General features: G+C 40.4%; 1 non-coding gene across 1 annotated transcript; it reads left to right on the top strand.

Annotated features, from left to right (window-relative positions):
• Positions 1–8011: 8011 nt before the first annotated feature.
• Positions 8012–8115, top strand: LOC115944375 (U6 spliceosomal RNA). The gene has a single exon (XR_004078927.2). It is a non-coding gene; the product is annotated as a U6 spliceosomal RNA (small nuclear RNA).
• Positions 8116–8687: the final 572 nt, after the last annotated feature.

Below are 8687 nucleotides of genomic sequence, written 5' to 3'. Positions count from 1 at the left end.
AAAGTCTTCCCAGACACTGGATGGCCAAGCAGCTCCTTGATGTGATTAATCTCCAACTGCAAAATTTAAAAGGAAAGGGGATTTCAAATGAAAATATGTGGAATTTAAGAAACAACACAGAGGATCATAGGGGAAGGGAGGGAAAAATAAGATGAAATCAGAGAAAGAGAGACAAACCATAAGAGACTCTTAACTATAGGAAACAAACTGAGGGTTGCTGGTGGGGAGGGAGGTGGGGGGATGGGGCAACTGGGGGATGGGCATTCAGGAGGGCACATGATGTGATAAGCACTGGGTAATATATACAACTGATGAATCACTGAACTCTACCTCTGAAACTAATTATACACTATATGTTAATTAATTGAATTTAAATTAAATTAAATTGAATTAAAAAAATTTCAGACCCACTGTGAAATTCTCACTCTTGAGCTCTTTTGTTTTGCATACCTGTATAGTCAATTTATAATCTCTTAAGTCTTCTGACTCCAAGACAAATTTTTAAAAAGATCTTCTACCTTTGGTTAGAACAAAAATAAAGGTGAACAGAAGAAGCACGAAAAATGTCTGGATGTAAATGACCTCGATTCATCTGTGAGTAGTCCTAGGACAGTCGCTGTTTTGTGTTTGTGTGGCAAAAAGTACGTAACACACAGTTTACCATCTTAGCCATTTTTAAGTGTCCAGCTTAGTAGTTTTCAGAATATTCACATTGTTGTGAAACAGATCTCCAGAAATTTTTCATCTTGCAAAACTGAAAATTAGACAGCTCTCCCTCTGCTCCCTCCCCCCAGCTTCTGGTAACCACCATTCTACTTGCAATTTCTATGGATTTAACTACTTTAGATACCTCATACTAGTGGAATCATACAGTATATGTATTTTTGTGACTGGCTTATTTCACTTAGCATAACGTCCTCAAGATTCATCCATGTTGTAGCATAGACAAGATTTCTTTCCCTTTTAAGATTGAATAACAATCCATTGTATGTATATACCACATTTTGATTTTTTGGTTTTTTGCTTTTTTGTGGGGTTTTTTGTTTGTTCATTTGTTTTTAAAGATTTTATTTATTTATGTGTCAGAGAGAGAGAGAGCACAAGCGGGGGGAGCAGCAGGCAGAGGGAGAAGCAGACTCCCAGCTGAGCAAGGAGCCCAATGCGGGACTTGATCCCAGGACCCTCGATCCCAGTTGAATCATGACCTGAGCTGAAGGCAGCAGCTTAACCGACTGAGCCACCCAGGTGTCCCGATATACCACATTTTGTATATCTATTTCATCTGTCAATGGATATTTGGGTTGCTTCCACATCTTGGCTATTGTAAATAGTGCTGCTATGAACATGGATGTGCAAATATCTCTTCAAGATCCTGCTTTCCATTCTATAGATATAAACCAGAAGTGGGATGGCTGGCTCATATGGTAGTTCTCTTTTTAATTTTTAAATTTAATCTGTGTTCCATAGCAGTTATACCATTTTACAACCCCCCCCCACACACACACACACAACAGTACACAAGGGTTCCAATTTCCCCACACACTCACTAATATTTGTTATGTTCTGGTGTTTTTTTTTCTTTGATAGTAGCCATCCTAATGGGTATGAAATGATATCTTATTTTTTTGATTTGCATTTCTCTGATGATTAGTGATGTTGAGCATCTTTTCACATTCTTGTTGACCATTTTTATACGGTCATCTTTGGAGAAATGTTTATTCATGTCTTTTGTCTATTTTTTAATTGGTTGATTCCTGTTGTTGAGTTGGGCGTATTTTTTGGGGTTTTTTTACAAATCTATTTATTTTTTTAAGTAGGCTCCATGCCCAGTGTGGAGCCCAACATGGGGCTTCAACTCACGACCCTGAGGTCAAGACTTAAAATCAAGAGTTGGACACTTAACTGACTGAGCCACCCAAGTGCCTCATGGGTGTTCTTTATATACTCTGGATATGAATCCCTTTTCAGATATATGATTTGCAAATATTTTCTCTCATTCTGTAGGTTGCCTTTTCACTCTGCTGATTGTGTCCTTTGATGCACAAGTTTCTAAGTTTGATGTAGTCTCATTTGTCTATTTTGCTTTTGTTCTCTGTGCTTTTGGTGTGATATCCAAGAAATCCTTGTGACATCCAATATCATGAAGCTTTCTCCCTTCATTTTCTTCCAGGAGTTTTGTAGTTTTAGGTCTTATGTTCAACGATTCAATCCATTTTTATTTAATTTTTATATAGGGTGCAAGATAAGAGTCCAACTTTATTCTTTTGTATGTACATATCCAGTTTTCTAACGCCTTTTGTTGAAGAGACTGTCCTTTCCCCATTGGATGATCTTGGCACCCTTGTTGAAGGTCATTTGACCATATATGTGAGGATTCGTTTCTGAGCTCTGAATTAAAAAAAAAAAATTTTTTTTTTCTTTAATTTATTTGAGAGAGAGAGAACATGAGCAGTGGGGAGAGGCAGAGGAAGAGGGAAAGCAGACTCCCTGCTGAGCAGGGAGCCTGATGCAGGGCTCAATCAGGACCCTGAGATCATGACCTGAGCTGAGAGCAGATGCTTAACCATCTGAACCCACCCAGGCACCCCATGAGCTCTATATTCGATTGCATTAGTCTATTGGTCTGTCTTTATGCCAGTACCACACTGCTTTGATTACTGTAGCTTTGTAATTCTTTTAATTTTTTTATTTTTAAGTAAAATAAATAAACCCCAGCATGGAGCCCAACACGGGGCTTGAGCTCATGACCCTGAGATCAAAACCTGACCCAAGATCAAGAGTCAGATGCTCAACCGACTGAGCCACCCAGGCACCCCTGTAATTTTTTTTAAATCAGAAAGTGTGGGTCCTCCAGTTGTCTTCTTCTTTTTTTAAAATTGTTTTGGCTATTCAGAGTTCCTTAAGATTCCATCCATTAGGATGAATTTTCCTGTATCTTCAAAAAATGCCCCTGGGATTTTTGATAGAAATTGCCCTGACAGTCATTGTTCTTTAATAAATGCAATGGAGAATCTCAAAAAAAGTGGTGAAAGTTACCAAGGCAGCAGACAGAAGCTTGATAGCTAGAAGCATGTATAATTTTCTCAACCTCTTTGTAAAATAAAACTATCACAGCAGAAAATTATACCAGTAAATGTATTTGTCTTAGTATGTCTTTTTCTCAGATCTCTACAAATTAAATGGTGGTCCTTAGGAGAAAGGGAAGAGAGAATCAGTTGTTTCCTTTGAGCAGTAATTTTTTTTTAAGATTTATTTATTTTAGAGAGAGAGAGAGCAAGCGAGCAGTGGAGGAGGGGTAGAAGGAGAGGGAGAAAAAATCTCAAGCATACTCTGCACTGAGCAGAGCCTGATGTGCGGGGCTTGATCTCATGACCCTGAGATCACAACCTGAGCTGAAACCAAGAGTCGGGCGCTTAACCAACTACGCCACCCAGGCATCCCAAGAACATAGTAATTTTAATAATAACAATAATAGAAAAAAAAAAAACAATAATAGTAGTGATTGCCATGGTATCATATAATTTGTTTAGCATTTATGTTATATAAAGCATTATAGTCCATTATATCATTTTATTTTAGTCCAAAGCAGCATGTCCCAAAGTTATGATCCCTGGAATACTGGTTCCTGGGAATCATTGCAAACTACATTCTTTTATACTCTGCACTTAGGGATTCATTGTTAAAAGCTGTGAGAAGTCCTGCTGCAGATATATAAAGAAATCAGTTCAGTTTTATATAAACCAGTGTTTACCAAACTGTTATGGCTACAATTTTTTTTTTTAGTAAACTTTGTTAATGTCCCATGAATGTAAGGTATGACTAAAGGCACTCAGAGCAGAGAATTTAAATGAACAGTTTTTATTTATTTATTAAAAGATTTTATTTATTTGAGAGAGTGTGAGAGTGTGAGAGAGAGAGAGAGAACACAAGCAGCGGGAGTGGCACAGGGAGAGGGAGAAGCAGGCTCCCCACTTAGCAGGGAGCCCAACATGGGGCTTGATCCCAGGACCCCGGGATCAGGACCTGAGCTGAAGGCAGACGTTTAACCAACTGAGCCACCCAGGTACCCCTAAATGAACAGTTTTTAAATGCTGCATTGCAAATATTGAGTTTGTTCACAGTGGAAATTCTTATTTCATGCACAGGACAAGGGAGCACATCAGTCAGCACAGGACTGATTTCTTCCTTCATGCCTAGAAGGAGCTAAAGCTGGGGGTGACAGTTGGCATGCATGGAGACCTGGGTGTGTTTGTCATAAAGAAACTGGACCATTTCTTCCATACGCTATACACATGAAACTGTGTACCATCCTATTTGCAGCAATACCCTTGCTGAAAAAGAGCAAATAGATTCTGAAGTTATATTGAGCCAGGCCAGACGAGATCTGTTAGATGAGAGCTACTTAATCACCTCTTCACATGATGATGATTTGGAGTATTTCCTATAGAGCAAAATAAATTACCTTTCATCCAGCATGATTAATCATATTGATTGTTTATATATTTCTCTCCCTGGCCATGATATATTCTCCTTCCTAATTTCTTTTAAAGAATGGCTTCTTCCAAAACACTAAGAGTCCAAAAACCTTTAAATGATGTATTATTTATCTCTCTGGCCACACAGATTCCTTCGGAGTCATTACTGACTCATTCCTACAGAGTCATTAAATCCATCAATGGCGCATTTGCTGACTTATTAATCAGCAGATTTGGTTTTCGGGAGACTCAGGTGGCTGTAGAGGACAGACCCATGAGGTGGTATCACATCCATTACCAGCATGGAGGGGCAAGGTGCTAACTTCAACCCAGGGGAACATGTGTGGGCCTGCAGCTCAGACAGTTTTGGAGGCCCTTTTTAAATAATTCAAATTATTAGACACTACATTGAATATTCACTTAGAATCATCATGTAAATGACCACCATAACAACAAAATACTTGAAGCTGACGAGCTCTGGAAAGATCTCAAAATTTAGGGAAAAAACCACATATTTAATATTTAGCTATCTGATACACGACTCAATAAAATTCTTGTCTGCATATGCTTGATCGCCTATTCCTGCAACAGTGATTTTGTCCTGCTTTCTATGGAGAGAATAGAAGGAGAAATCAGACTTTCCTCTGATTGGATCAATCCAGTAATGGATTGGTGGTGAATCACGATGGTGGATGAAATGATATTTTTGTTTTGTTTTGTTGCCATGGGTGAAAGGATGTTTTTTATTATTGATTGTGTGGAAAGATTTCTTTTGGCTTCACAACTTACTCTTGGTACAATTTTTAGGATTGTTATCAATTTTAGGAAAACTTCTCTCAAGTGTCTTTCACAGACGAGCTGTATGATTTCAAGGCATTTCAGAGGTTGGTTGTTGCAGAAGTGAATCTTAAATACTTTCTGAATTGGTAACACTCATGGAACACTCAGCTTGTCTTCGGGATCCCTAATGTTGTGGCATATTACGAGGGTCACGTCAGACCCTGCACTTTCATTTATCATGGTGGACTGTGTTGGTTGAGTGGGTGTTAGAACCATTACTAACAATTGTTCCTGTAGGGGGTGCAGCTAGAAATAACTAACCTATACACAGAAGAGTCTGTGAACCACTAAATGTCCTACTAAACCAAAACTAGATGTAACCCATCAACTTCCTTAGTCATGATCCAAAAATGCCCATGGCTCCTCCTATAGAACCCAACACAAAGGGAACTATGAGGAGAAGCTGCAGTGGGAAAGAAACAGTGGCCCCAGCCATTTGTGGGGCCAAAATATTGTACTCCTATAAATTTCATAAGAACACATGGCCATGGAAGCACTTACAAGTGCTCCCCTTGAGGAGCCATGAAACTTAAGCTTTATTGGTTTCATGGTAAATCCACTTCTTCATTTTTGTCCACTCCAATTTTCTTTGGTGGAGCTGCTGTAGTTTCTTTAGAAAGGATGCATGTTTGCTTGTTGAACCGAAGGACCAGATCTGTCAAAAATATGACACAACCGTGTAGGAGATGTGCACATGGCCGTATTTCAGCTGGCCAATTTATTACATTTAATAGAACAATTACTTGGCATTATGGGATCAGTAGCTCTTAAATCTGAGGTTAAAATCATCTCTGTAGCTTTTTAAAAATATAATGCACAATACACCCAGAAATTCTAATTCAGTAGACCCAGGGTGAGGCCTAGGAATCTCCAATTTTCAGGTTTCCCAGCTGATTCTGATGTGCTGCCAAGTTTGAGAACCACTGATGTAGACACAATATTTGGATGAATGCCTCTGCCTGCCGCAGTTCCATGGTACAAAATAAAGGGTGAACTTACAAAGAGGCTTTTGGTTTGGTGCAAGCAAGAGTGGTGAGTTCACCATCAAGTCAACTGCACCAGCAGTTAGTAAGGAGATTGTCATAGGTTTTATATTAGCTCAGACTCTTTTGGGTGCAAATAGAAATTCCAATTTCAAACTAGTTTAGGCATCGAAAGGAACTTATGGGCTCCTGTGGCCAGTGTCCCTTTCAGGCGTGGCTGAATTGAGGTTTCACATAGCCTTCCGCAGAGCATTTCCCATGGAGAGAAAGCACCCCTTTCAATAATGAATCTTGGAAGAGAGTTTTATTGCCCTGGCTGGGTCAAGTGTCTATTTCTGACCCAATCGCTACATCCAGACCATCTGACTGGCCAGGCCTGAGCCAGAGGACCACCTCAGGCCTTCAGGGTTGGTCAGCCTCACTGACCGATGGGACCTGAGAAAGGGGGTGGTTGTTCCTGTAAGGAAAATCAGGGTTGCAGGCAGAAACAACTGATGAATGGGTGGTTGGCTCAGTGACCTCTGGAGCCACTTCTAACTGAAGGCAGACTTGCTTTGTCTTTGCTCAGGCCTCAGACTTGCCCAGCTCCAGTGCCGTGCACGTCTAATGCCCTGTTCCTGACAACTGGGGCCATGGGGCGATGGGGAGGGGTGCTCTGGAACCTGTCTGGTGATCTGCGGCTGTCTACCTCCTGTTTGGGTGAGGTGCCTGCAAGCAGTTTTGCAACAGTCCAAAATGAGGTTGTGAATCAGAGGAGACTAAGCGGAGAGGTGGAGTCAAGATCCAAAGCCAAAGGAGGCAAAGTCAACAGAGGTTGACAACAGGATGTTTCCGAAGTACATGGAGGTGTGCATGCGAGAAAGTAATTTTGGAGCAGAAGCAAGGACAGCTAGAACAACTGGCAAGGCCATCTCCTGCAGCTGTTGGGGGGCCCAGAACAGCTAACCCCACGATCCGCTCACCAAACATGTTTCTCCGTAATGAGATAGGTGCTTTTTTGCATTAACTATCACACTATCACAAGTCAGTGGGAAGGCAGACCCAGAGATGGGCCACCCATATCCCCCTCAAGGAAGGTTCACTGTTGAGCTGTGGAGAGGTCTGTCACGGCACAGATCTCAGCTGATGGCTCCTTCAGGGCCTACCTGGGCAGCCAACAGCAGCTGGGTCTGAGATCATGCCCGCCCTAGGCAGCCTGCATCTAGATATGGAGTATGAAGGCCCGGCTAGTTCAGTCCACTGAGGGACAACTTCAATAGCCGTTGCTTGCTCTGTAGCTCTCCACCCGTCCAGGGGCTTTATGAGGCCTGCAGCTCCTTTTCCCCCTCTGCGCAGTTCTTCCCACAAGCTTTCACCAATATTGATCCCCAGTGAACATCTTGAACCCCAGACTTGGTTTCAGTATCTGCTTCTGGAAAACCCACCCTGTGATAAGTATCATTAGGTTACATTTTAATCAGCCTATTTGAAGTAAGAAGAAACCTGCAACTTGCAAACTACGTTTTAATTCATAAAAAAAAAAAAAGACCTAGGACTCCTTCTCTCTCCCTTAAAAAAACAAGGTATTGTGACACCTGAAACTAATACAACACTTAATTATACAGGGATTTTTAAAAAATTTTAAAATATGGATATCACATTGAAAAAACTAAACCATGTATTTGCATAATAATCAAATATAACAGAATGCTTTTTCTAAGTTGGTAGTTCTTATATAACTTTTTTTTTTAAGTGAGGATTTCTGGAACGATATAGAGAAGATTAGCATGGCCCCTGCGGCAGATGACACGTAAATTCATGAAGCCTTCCCTATTTAATAAATAAATAAATAAATAAATAAAAAGTGCAGATTCCCCCCTCAGTTCTTTTTATTAGCCTCTCTTAAGAATCAGAGTGAAACATTTTCTTTGATTTTGCCAAACTTTGAGGACCTTGTAAATTCACAAGAAGTTGTGTAAGGAAAAAGATCTTCTAGTTTAATTAAATATTTGGGTAGGAAGGAGTCATTGTCTTCATCAGATGTTTTCAATCAAAAATTTTAAAAATTAAAATAAGGGGGTGCTGGAGTGGCTCAGTCGGTTAAGCGTCTGCCTTTGGCTCAGGTCATGATCCCAGGGTCCTAGGATTGAGCCCCATGTGGGGCTCCCTGCTCAGTGGGGAGCCTGCTTCTCCCTCTCCCTCTGCCATTCCCCTGCTTGTGCTCTCTCTCTCTCTCTCTGTCAAATAAATAAATAAAATTTTTTTTTTAAAATAAAAATAAGATTAAACTCAACATTGAGACTGTTTAGAACACAGTGTTATTTTTCATTCACAAAGGCATATCGGTATCTCAAAACATATCTACATGATGATTTTGAACCTCGGTTTTATTTCATTACAGCTGTGGAGA

This window comes from Leptonychotes weddellii, chromosome 3 (genome assembly GCF_054177405.1).
Source record: "Leptonychotes weddellii isolate Sample4059 chromosome 3, ASM5417740v2, whole genome shotgun sequence".
NCBI classification, from domain to species: domain Eukaryota; kingdom Metazoa; phylum Chordata; class Mammalia; order Carnivora; family Phocidae; genus Leptonychotes; species Leptonychotes weddellii.
Note: the sequence above shows the minus strand (reverse complement) of the source record. Positions and strands in the feature narration are given on the sequence as shown.